Source organism: Dipodomys merriami, unplaced genomic scaffold (assembly GCF_024711535.1).
Source record: "Dipodomys merriami isolate MVZ:Mamm:240054 unplaced genomic scaffold, mDipMer1.0.p SCAF_541, whole genome shotgun sequence".
NCBI classification, from domain to species: Eukaryota; Metazoa; Chordata; class Mammalia; order Rodentia; family Heteromyidae; genus Dipodomys; species Dipodomys merriami.
The window spans coordinates 419,598-428,738 of NW_027206115.1; the positions used below are offsets into that span (position 1 = coordinate 419,598).

The following is a 9,141-nucleotide window of genomic DNA, read 5'->3' on the forward strand; positions in this document are numbered from 1 at the left end:
TCATGCCAATCAATAGTAATGACTTTCAACAACCAGAAAGCCTGAAGATCCTCTTACAGTATCACTTCACAGGAGATTTGGGGTACCACACATCCCTTGATACTGGTTTTGGAAATGCATCTCCAAAGAAGTCCCACAAGTGGTAAATATTAGAAATCCAGTCAGAGGGTTACCTGGGGCATTCAACCTATCTAGTAAGGGAAAGAAAAAAATTCACCAAAAATATAAACAATTTTGGAAGGCACTTTTCAGAAGGACTTTGTTTCCTGTGTGCTTTAAGGACAGAAGGCAGATATAATCTCTTCTAACCCTATGGAGTTTAGACTTGGCAAAGTGAGGCAGCCCACTGCAATAGACAATTCCAGAAAAGGAAACAGAAAGGTAAACAACTGAAAAAAATTAAAAGGGATAATGCAGCATTTGGAAGGCCTGGTTTATATCAGGTGGTTCGAAGCAAAGTTCAGTCCCATTATAATGAACACTGATCATCCACAAAATGTTCAGATGTATTAGACTACCTTTACTATTCTTACTTTATATATAAGCTATCAGAACATATCATTGGCCTTCTGAATTGATATAAATCAAACACTGTTCCTAATTGAACATAAATCATCCAGAGAAAAATAGGTGAAAATATCCTAAAGTGAGTTTAAATAGATAAACTTCCCTTCTATTTCTTTCAGAAGCTTAATTTTTAAAAATCTTGTCTTTTGCAAGGCACTAGTAGCTCACACCTGTAATTACTGTTACTCAGGTGACTGAGATATGAGGCTCATGGTTCAAAGCCAGCCTAAGCAACAAAGTCCAGAAGACTCTTATCAATAATCAACAACCTAAAGGCTAGAAGTAAGTTGTGGTTAAGGTGGTAGAGTACTATTCCTGAGCAAAAAACTCAGGCACAGCACCCAGGCTCTGAGTTGAAGCCCCAGTACCAAGACAAAAAAATATCCCACAAAAACACTAACTTCTTAACACATATGTGTGTATGTGTGTGCATGTATAAATTATCCTGTTGCAATTGTGAAAATGTTAAAAGTGAGAAGGAGAAAAGAGAATGCTAGAAAGTGAACAGTGCCAAAATACAATTGCACCTGTTAGTGAGATAATAAAACCAAACTCACTGAAAGCTATGAATAAATAGAGGGTAGAACACTGGAAAAAAACAAGAGTAAGTAAAGGGATTAATCACATAAAGTACAGTATGTACACTGTGAAATGCAATGGTAATCACCTTTGAATAATTAATATGTACTTTAACAAAAATGAATGTTAGAAAAGTGAAGCATATACTGTCTGGGGTGTGAGAACTATTTGGGAATGAAGAGGGTTAATGAGGATGAAGGAGGGTGAATATAGTCAAAATATTTTTTTTGCAGCTGGGTGAAAATGAAGCTTGTGGAGGCTATGTTGGGAAGAGTATAGGAAGATGAGGAAGGATGATGGAAGGATGAGTCTAATCAAGGCACCGTCTATGTGTACTTGGCAACTCAAAATGAGAACACTGTGTGCAACCAATTGATGCTAATAAAAATAGAAAGTGTGGCACGTATTCACGATGCGAAATTACTAGCTCACAAAGAAAGGAATTATGTCATTTGCAGATATCTGGGTAGAACTGAAGATTCTATTAAACAAAACAAGCCAGATTCAGAAAGGTAATTATTGCCTATTTTCTCTGATGTACACAATTTAAAACTAAATAAAAATGTTAATCCAAAAGACAGGCAAGAGTGAAACTTTCTTCTTACTCAATAATAATTAATTATTAAGCACCAATGTAAGTGAATATACTATCCTAGGAACATAAGCGAGTAACAATTATTATCAGATGCAGTGTTCTGGATATGACTGTACCAGCTCTACTCTTCTGTGACTAGTGACTAGTGACTAATGACAAGGATGTCCAGGGGTAAGCCTTTGCCGGTGGGCCCCCATCCTGGTGCCCCATGCACGGCCTCTTTGGGGGGGGGGATCCAGGAGGTCGGGGCAAGAGACCGGTCCTGGCAGGCCCCCTGGCACTTGGCCCGAGGGTTTTTCTCACAGAGGAAAGGGGGGGAGCAGGGGTCCACTGGGCACCATGCGGGTTGGGCCCAGGACGGGTTTCTGAGCAATTGGGAGTCAGATCTGCCTGATCCACGTGGTGGGAGGGGGCCTTCCCACTCCCCCAGCACCTGCCCCCATTGAGATGGGTGGGTGGCATCCTCAGATCCAGGGTTGTCTCAGGGCCCCCTGTGTGCGGTGAGGTCTCTTTGGGGGGGGGGCAGGACTTCTGGGTCCAGGCGGGGTGACTGCAATGATTTGGAGATCTAGTTTATTCTCTGGAGTCCTGCTCCCCTCCTACTCCCCCCAAGGCACCCCAAAGTCTGCACTTCGAGAGTGATAGGAAAATGTACTTTTTTTCTTTTTACTTGATGTTTGATGCGAGTGGGGCTTGAACTCAAGGCCTGGCCCTCTTGCTTGGCTGGGGTTGAGCCACCTCTAGACAAGGAAGTGAGCATCTGGCAGTTGATGAATAAAATCACATCTCATCCCCACCTGCAGGGAAGTGTGGTGGGTGCGCAGGGAAGTGTGGTAGGCACACAGGGAAGGGTGGTGGGCACGCAGGAAAGTGTGGAAGGCGCGCAGGGAGGTGTGGAGGGTGCGCATGGAAGTGTGGTGGGCACGCAGGGAAGTGTGGTCGATGTGCCCACGTGCCCAACTGGCAGAGGTGTGTGGCCACTTCTCCGGATGCAGAGGCTGCTAGGTCCTGGGCAGGCAGGACAGGACGAAGGCTAGAGAAGGCTCTGTCTTGAAGCGGCAATCTCCAGGATTCCAGTCCCATTTAATGGGAGGATTGAAGAGTCTGACAGAATTATTAGGGGAAGAGAATCAAGAGCTGAGAACAGCAAGAGGAGCGGTGAGGGATCTGCCAAATGGGGTGAAACTTCAAGATGTCGATTTGGCCACCCCAACCAAAATAAAGGAGATATTTCTGTCAGGTGGCATTCAGATGACCAACAAAGGAGAGAAGCAGGGAACCATCATGGCTATGCTTCGTGAAGGCAATTTTGAAATTACCACACTGGATAGATGTCACAACTGACAGAAGACATGCCTAGGTAGAATTCACAACTGTCCAGCAGAAGGATGCCGAACACAGAGACCTCACTATAAACTCCATGTTTCTAGGCCTTGATGGTTATTGACTCGTTTACATTAATGGCTATGAAGTTTTTTAAAAAATAAGAAAGTTACGGTTTGTATGACAAACACATCAAAGAATACAAGAAGATTAACTTCGGATTTTAAGCTACTTCAGGTTTGATGGCAGAATTGTGTACAAACCTGGTAAACATGATGCTGAGACTTTGGAAGCAATCGCAGAAAATGCAAAAGGCTTGGCTGGACTATCAGGAGAGTGCATTTGGGTAGAACTGAAAAAAATTCTTGTTGGTAAATGTGTAAACGACTTATTTCACCTGATCTATGATCTTGATATGGCTCCTCATAAAGGTTTACCCACAATTGCAAGTTTATAAGAATATAGTGAAGTCAGTGAAAATGTTGATACTTGCTCAGCAAAGCGAAGGACCATCTTGGCCTCACTGCGGAAAGTACAAGATGATGTCACAAAATGGGATTTGAAGTTGGAGATTTCACAAGAAGAGGAAAAACATTGGCTTATTTAGAGTTAAAAATAGGAAAGACTTAGTTAAAGCATCAGATCGTTCAAAACCATTGAAACCCTATCAAAACTTCATTGTAGATTCCAGAGAGCCAGATGCAAATGCCAGAGTATGTGAGCTGCTGAAGTACCAGGGTGAACGCAGTCTCCTCACGCAGATGCAGAAGTGGTCCCTGCCCCCTTCCCTTTGAGCGGACCTGACATTAGAAAAGTTGGCATTTCTTCCAGGAAGGAAATTGGTGCTGTGTTACAGCAACTGCAAGTACAGTGGGAAAAAAAGTGGCTGCCAAATGGAAAAAGAGGAATTCCTAAGTTACAAAAAGAAGACCTAAAATGAAGACCTGGTTCTCAAAAGGGTAAGACTGGTCATCTTTCCCTGTCTATGAGATTTAAGAAGCTACAGCAGAGTTAAGAGAGAATCCATTAAGAAAAATCTTCTTGCTTTGTGAAACTATTTCAGGCACTGACTGAAATGGAGTCTACCACCTCTCAATCTGATTTTATCAAAGAATCCTAGAATATTTTTGGAGTAAGTTCTGACTTAACTGTCTACACTTTTCAAATAAAAATGGTTTTACATAGGGAACAACTAGGATTGATCTTAAATGTAACTATTTTTCTGGGTGGTATATTCCTGTAATCCTAGCTACTTATGAGGTGGAGAAATAAGGAACTTAGTTTGAGGCTAGTTGGCAGTTAGTGAAACCCTGTCTCAAAAGCAAAATATAAACAAAAGGCTGGAGTGTGATTCAAGTAAAACAGCAAAAAAAAAGATGCTTAATATTATGTGCATTGAAATAAACAGGTTACTTTGTACACTGATAAATTTCATTCTTTACCTGAATTCCAAAATTAACTTGTACCTATAATTGTTGACAAATCTATGTAAAACACCTATCAGTTATTTCCAGGGTGTCATTTATTCATAGTGGCTTTGTTCTAGCTATCTATGTTTTGGTATGGAGCTGTTATTTGTCTGTCATAAGGATTTCTTATGTGTGTGAAGCCTGGAGAAGTTAACTTGTAAAGACTTTGGTGTATTATTTTAGTAAAATATTACCTTTGGTTTTGGAAGGTGAGTGGGTTTATATCAGATTTTAATGAGATAGTGATAATACTGCTTTTTTAAGGAAGCATAATTTATTTTCACTAATTAAAATAATACAACTTATACACACACACACACAAAGAAATAAGACGTCCAAAGAGTGAACCAATGCAATAGTGATACTCACAAGATACTGTGTTGGAAGTGAACTTTACAACTCTAGAGTGGGAGAAATGGGATTATAAGGGATAGCAAGAGAAAATGACAGAGAAAACGAATTATGTTCAACATGAATTGTACTCATTTCCTTACTTATGTAACTGTAACCTCCTGTACATCACCTTCACAATAAAAAATAATAAACAGGCAGTCAAAAAATAGGATGTTCAATAAGCATCACCACATACATTATGCTGCATTTGATGTCATTGTCCCACAATTCTTCAGCTACCAAATCCTCTTTTGTGCTCGCATTCATGTATGTAGTCCACTGATGACCAAACCAAGCCTTGCTAAGTGGTATGCGACTGAATTTATAGGCACTAGAGGAAGCTGAAGTACAATTTTGCCCGTATGTGATTTTGTCTTAAGTACTAACTCTATTTATATTCTAAAGTTACTGTATTCTTTTTAGTTTGATTTTAATGAGTTGCAGAGTTACTGATGACACCCTAGTAATGGAAAGGCAGAAAAAAAAGCTGCTTTGCTTTACTATCTTTCAGTTATTCCTTTTTTTTTATCAGTTTCAGAAAATAGAATTGAACAATTTACACCCAATTACACTTCAGCAGACACTGCTTCTGATGTATGGTTGTCTTGCAGTTTTGTGTTTTCTCCTCGGGAATCTGGAAGTAGCTCAAATCTATTGCAGCTACCATCCCTGCACTTGGGCCTGAGGAGGGAACCTTGGAAATGGGAAGTTAAAAACTGGACTCTGAGAGGATCCTAATCTTGCCACTTACGGAACTTGCTCTAATGGGGAGCCAGAAAGTTGGACGATGAATGCAAAGGCCCCCAACACTTCATTTCCCTTGCCTCCAGTGGTGGCCTTATAAACAAACTCTCTTGTATACGGCAAAACTTTCCACTTCAGAGATCCACATATTGTGCAACAGGCCTCCTTGGTTTGGGAACACTGGGAAGGAGAAGTGGCAAAAAGTCAACATAAATCAATGCTAGTGTCATTGGCTCAAGTCTTTTATATTCAATGGTGCCCACAGCGCCAAAGACAATGTTTTTAGAGCTCCACAAATTGTACAATTCCAAACTTTCAATGGCTGGCTTTCTAGCTGCAATACTCATAATTTAGCACGTGAGACTCTATAGCCTATCAACCATTCACTATTCAGGGAAAGGTAAAGGAGGGGCCTAGTTCAGAGACAGTATCCAGGCAAAAAGGCCACACAGTGCAAATGACCAACTAAAGGGAAATTGATATTGCGCCAGGATGCGACCTTAGCTGGACACTGGAACCACGGGAAAGAAAAATACCCAAGGAAACCCTGATGCACACAGAATGACTCACAGTAAGTTCTATCCTAGGAAAAACGCGTAGAGGCTAAAGCTCCCATAGATCTATATATCCTACTTTGAGGAGAAGTCAGTAAGTCTACCCTGGGAGACAAAAACGTTTTCTAAGGTACCAGTGCCTAGGTAAATTCTCCATACTGCAATATCTTTCTTCTCTTCATGGTCAAATTAAAAAGCACAGTTAGCACTGTGTAGATGTCTTTAAGGAGAGCCAGGAGGATTCCTGTTGGACTGGCTGCTTCTTGCTCTCATCATCAGCAGAGGGCTGACAGCAGTCATGTATAGAAGCAGTCACTGAGAAAACAAGTTTGAAGCCACAGCCAGTGTTTCCCCAGCAGGCCTGAGCCTGAGATCCTAGTCTGAGCAGTAGGCAATCCTAGCTGAGGCGCATCAACAACCACAGAATAGTAAAGCCCACCCAAGGGAGGTCCAAACCTGCTTCAAATATCGTTTTAACATGATGGTTCATAAACAACCTAGGTGAAGGCTTACAACAACAGCAGCTTATGCTGTGGGAATCACTTGCTATTTCGGCTATACAAAGCTATGCAATGGGAGCACAATGAGTACAGGTCAACCCAGGTGAAAAAGGGCAGGAGACTCTATCTGGACTGAAGAAACCAAGCACAGTGATGCCCACCTGTCATCCCAGGGACAACAGATATCATAGAGGAGGAGGAACATAGTTCTGATGTCAGCCTAGTGAGGTAGCAAGAGTCAAGATGATCAGTGTCAGCCAGTGGCTCAGATCTGTGCCCATGGCTCAGGCTTGTAATCACAGCTAATCAAGAGTCAGAGATCTGAAGATCACCAAGTGAAACTAGGGCAGGCAAGAAAGCCTATGAGACTATTAGCTCCAAAAAACCAAAAGTGAAGCTATGGCTGAAGTGGTAGAGTGCTGGCCTTGAACAAAAAAAGCTTAGGGATAGCGTCTAAACCCTGAGTTCAAACCCCAGGACAGGCACCAAAATAAATAAATAAATAAATGATTGAAAAACATGATCAGTGTCATAAAGTGCTAGAAGCAGGGATCACCAGGAGAATTCTTCCCTATAAAGGATGATGTTCTCAGTTCAAATTCAGTACCAACATTAAGAAAAATCACCTGTCCCTGTTCTCCAGTTCGAATGCTGATGTTATTGAGTAATCCTGTGTGTTCACTCCCTTGACACACTCAGCTCATGGAGGGCAGGGATCATTCTTGGTTATAGTGCCACTCCAGGACCTCAAACAAGTTGTCTTGCATATAAAACGCATATTTGATCTATTGTTTTGTGACCAGTCACTGCAAAACTTAGTGTCCTGCAACAACCATAACTTCACAACTTCTTATTGGGTCTGCAATTCAGTCAATGATTTGCTGGGAACATTGTTAGGTTGTTCAGTTAGGCTGCAAGATCCTACAAAACTCATCGAATGTAGGGCATTTAAAAGCACCTCCACATCATCTTCTTCCTTCCAGTAATCTCTAGTCAGTTCCTTTATACCCTGTTCATTAATAGGCAAGAGCCAACAGGAAGATAATACTCATTTTAAGCTGCAGTCAAAACTGAGCAGCATCACTTTCATCAGTTTCTTCTGGTCATGAGAAGTCTCAAAATTAACTCAAAGAGAGAATGTACTCCACTTCCTTGTGGAAAGAGAAAAAGACTTATGCATGAAAGAATAATTATGGCAATGACATAGACAACTACAATGCACTCAGGCAATATGTGTCACATCTCTATTTCTTGTGAGGACCTGAGATGACACTGGTTTCAATGTGGGAAGGGTGTACTCATCTTTAACATATCATTGATGCTGTGACATTACCCCAGAAGTTACTGCCAGCAGTGTCCCAAACAAGAGGATACATTTTAATTTTTAATCTTCTACTAGGTTTGAGTGGTAATTTAAAAAATAGCACATTGGGCACTGTGGGCTCACAAGGCTAATCTTAGCTACTCAAGAGATCAGATCTGAAAATTGCAGCTCAAAGTCAGCCTAGATAAGTCCTCAAGACTTTTCTTGTCAATTAAGTACTGAAGTGTGGCAGTGGTCAAGTGGAAGAGAGTTAGCCTTTAGGAAAGCACCCAGGCCATGATTTGTAGCCCGAGAACATACACCAGAGAGAGAGAGAGAGATAGAGACAGACACAGACAGACAGAGACAGAGACACAGACTTAGACACATACACAGAAACCCAGACAGACAGCCAGAGATAGGTACCACGGGCTCTCAATAGTAGGCATAGCTACTCAGGAGGCTAAGATCTGAAGACTGCAATAGAAGCCAGACCTGATAGGAAAGTCAGTGACACGCTTACCTCTATCTACTAAAAAGCCACAAGGGATGCAAAATACGACTAGGAACAGCACACAAGATCGAGCCTACAGACCAGCACACAGGCACAGACACAGAAAGAGAGTAAATTAATTTTAATACTGTATTTGATTCACTGAATATGCGACTTGAACAATTCATAAATGAAAAATTGAGATATTTGGCATTCTAATTATACACATTCTACAATTGTCTGTTATTATTCTGCATTATACTTCAGCACATTCTTGTATTTTTTCTACTACAGGAATCCTCCATTTATCCTGATATCAATATTTTTTTCCAAGTTGTCAGGTATATCAACATTTTCCTTTTAACAGTTTGTACTATTTTTTTTCAGCTCACTGTACTAGCATTATGTCGGATTAAAATTTAAAAAAAGAATTTGTTACCGGTGCACAATATTTAAAATGCATGAATTCACCAACATACAAGGTTAAATGATGAAATAACTCAGTTGAGGGGAAAAAACACAAATTTTCTCCTCAAAAATATTAAAGAATTATAAAACGTATGCCATAAATCAGCATAAGAATGTATCACAAACACCAGAACGTTAATAGAGATGTGACTT

The 9,141-nt window shown here is 40.8% G+C and overlaps 1 pseudogene; it reads left to right on the forward strand.

The window, feature by feature from the left end:
* Positions 1–312: 312 nt before the first annotated feature.
* On the forward strand, positions 313–3,999 carry LOC138811628 (CCA tRNA nucleotidyltransferase 1, mitochondrial pseudogene; annotated as a pseudogene).
* Positions 4,000–9,141: the final 5,142 nt, after the last annotated feature.